This window comes from Cyrtonyx montezumae, unplaced genomic scaffold (assembly GCF_038088225.1).
Source record: "Cyrtonyx montezumae isolate F1298 unplaced genomic scaffold, pur_monq_1.0 scaffold_8, whole genome shotgun sequence".
In the NCBI taxonomy this organism is placed as follows: Eukaryota; Metazoa; Chordata; class Aves; order Galliformes; family Odontophoridae; genus Cyrtonyx; species Cyrtonyx montezumae.
The window spans coordinates 71,909,753-71,912,384 of NW_027072089.1; the positions used below are offsets into that span (position 1 = coordinate 71,909,753).

The following is a 2,632-nucleotide window of genomic DNA, read 5'->3' on the forward strand; positions in this document are numbered from 1 at the left end:
AAAGAGAACTGGAGCCCAGAAAGCAAAGTCTTTCTTGACTACTTTCTTCCCATTTGTCTCCATCCACTAGGTTTCAAATCTGTGGCAACATTTCCTGTAGTGGCTCTTCTAATATAGCTCTTTCTACTTAAGCTCTTTTATATAAGTATATATTATATAAAATATTATGTAATCCATAATATTTCTGTGCTGGTAGTGAATTAGATGGGAAAAAAGTGTACCAGACTATTATAAAATATAAAACAGGTGAGAACCAAAAGTAAAAAAAAATTGTATAAATACTGTAATTCTGTTGCATTTTATTTTATTTACTAGAAAATAATGAGAGCTCTAGGAGCTTTTATCTTTTATTTCAAGGTGAAGGACTACAAACAGTAGAAGTAGCTGAACTTGGTGATAGGCTAGGAAAAGTGTAGAGAGTTGGAGCAAGTGCAGAGGAGGGCCACAAAGTTGATTAGAGGGTTGGAGCACCTCTCCCATGAAGAAACATTGAGGGAATTGAGCTTGTTCAGCCTAGAGATGAGAAGGCCTCAGGGAGACCTTACTGTAGTCTTCCAGTACTTGAAAGGAGCTTATAAACAGGATGGGGACTGACTTTTTACATGGTGTGATAGTGACAGGACAATGAATGATCATTTTCAGTTAGAAGGGGAGATTTAATTTAGACATGTAGAGGATATTCTTTACTCAAAGTGTAGGAAGGCTCTGAAGCAGGTTGCCCAGAGAAATTGTGAATCTCCTTTTCTTGGAGGTGTTCTAGGCCAAGTTGAATGAGGACCTGCACAGCCTGATCTAGTGCGTAGCAACCCTTCCTACAACAGAGGGATTGGAAAAAATGATATTTAATGTTCTTTTCAACCTGTGATTTATTTTAAATTAAAGTTCTATATAAAATGGTAAGATTCCCACTATTCAGTAAATGCAGTGTAGGTTTAAAAAAAAAAAAAAGTCAGAATAACAATACTTCATTTATAGAAAGAAAAGCCTGGGGTTATACCATGGACTGACATAAGTCAGTGCAGTTGGTTGGAATTCTCTGGTTATACTTCTTTGTAATAGATAACTATTTGTTCCTTATGATGCTAGTAAGTTGACCCTCTATACTAACATGCTATTTATCCATCCCTGATGGTCTAGTGGTTAGGATTCGGCGCTCTCACCGCTGCTGCCCGGGTTCAATTCCCGGTCAGGGAACAGTTCTTTTAATATCAAAAAGACCTAATGTCCCTTGAGAATACATAGAATGGATTGGGAGCCACATGCAGGATTCTCCTTGATCCTCCTGCTTGAAGACCAGTATCTGGACAGCAGGAAGAGAACAAGAAATCTATGGGACGAAGGGGCTGTCTGGATGGTGTCACACTCAGGGCTTTGGATCTATGATCTAGGACACATCTTTGATGGGTCATAAATATTGACACTGCTGGATGAGGACACAAATTACCAGAAAGGGCAAAGAATATACATGCAGGGCTAACAAGCTGGCTGGGGCTCATCACCAGAACTTCAAACTGGATTTAATGGGGGAAGAAGATATACTGCTGAGTGATAGAGAGCCAGGGAAACAGCAGGAGAAAATCTCAGTTTGCCCCAGAGAATTTGGGATCCTCCAGGATTGTGATGCTGCCACAATTGCCCATCTGTTGTCCCTCTATAATAAGCAGGAGGAGACTGAAAAAATGGTGCAATTAGAAAACTGTGAGATAAAATTGTCACCCAGATGTTGTGGGACAAATCACAAAACTGGAACACTATTACTGAAGGCAACATAAGGTTTTTAGAAGGGATAGGCTAAGTAGAAGGAGTGGGAGAGAGTTGTCTTCTGTGTTAAGAAGTTGATAGACTAAAAGAGCAGTGAGTTTGGAGCTTGATGATCTTTAAAGTCCCTTCCAAGGTAAGCTATTCTATGACCTGGATGTTCTGGTGAACAACAGGTGCCCTTGTGAGCAAGAAGGCCAAAGGTATCTTGAGCTGCATTAAAGAAGTGTATCCAGCAGGTTGAGGGAGGTTATCATTCCCCTCTACTCTGCCTTGGTGAGACCAAATCTGGAGTACCATGTCCAGTTCTGGACTCCCTGGTCAAAGGAAGACAGGGATACTCTGAGCTGTGCTTCTCTTTCTGTTCCCTCCCATTTCAGTTGTTAATCTGCTCCAAAAGAGGTGTTAGGATGCTTTTTTTCTTTTTTGTTTGATTTTCTTTTCTCCAATAATTTCCAAGCTAATCTGTGGCCGTGTGATATTAGCAGCCCCTGTTTAGTACATCAGTATCATACAGACTAGCAAAGCTTTTCCCAGATGCTTTTGTCTTCCAGATGTTTTTGACCTTAATTGATGAAGAAGTTCTTATTCAAATGTAGGTTGTTGTGGCATTTTCCAACATATGCTTACATTTATGCATGCTACATGCATACTATGTTTGCAGTATCTTTAAACACTCTATAGAATAAAATTGTTCCAGATTAAAACTTAAACAATATTATCTATGTCTTATTTAAAATTCTTTCTTTTCTTATTCCATAAAATTATGCTGATATAAAAAATACTGCACTGGGTCAATCAAATAGTTTTTCTAATAATGGCAAGTAAGGGAATATGAAGTAGACGTATAGCACCTGGAAGAGGTTAGTTCGCA

At 38.9% G+C, this 2,632-nt stretch overlaps 1 non-coding gene across 1 annotated transcript; it reads left to right on the forward strand.

Moving 5' to 3' along the window:
- Positions 1 to 1,122: 1,122 nt before the first annotated feature.
- Positions 1,123 to 1,194, forward strand: TRNAE-CUC (transfer RNA glutamic acid (anticodon CUC)). The gene has a single exon. It is a non-coding gene; the product is annotated as a tRNA-Glu (tRNA).
- The last annotated feature ends 1,438 nt before the right edge of the window (positions 1,195 to 2,632 follow it).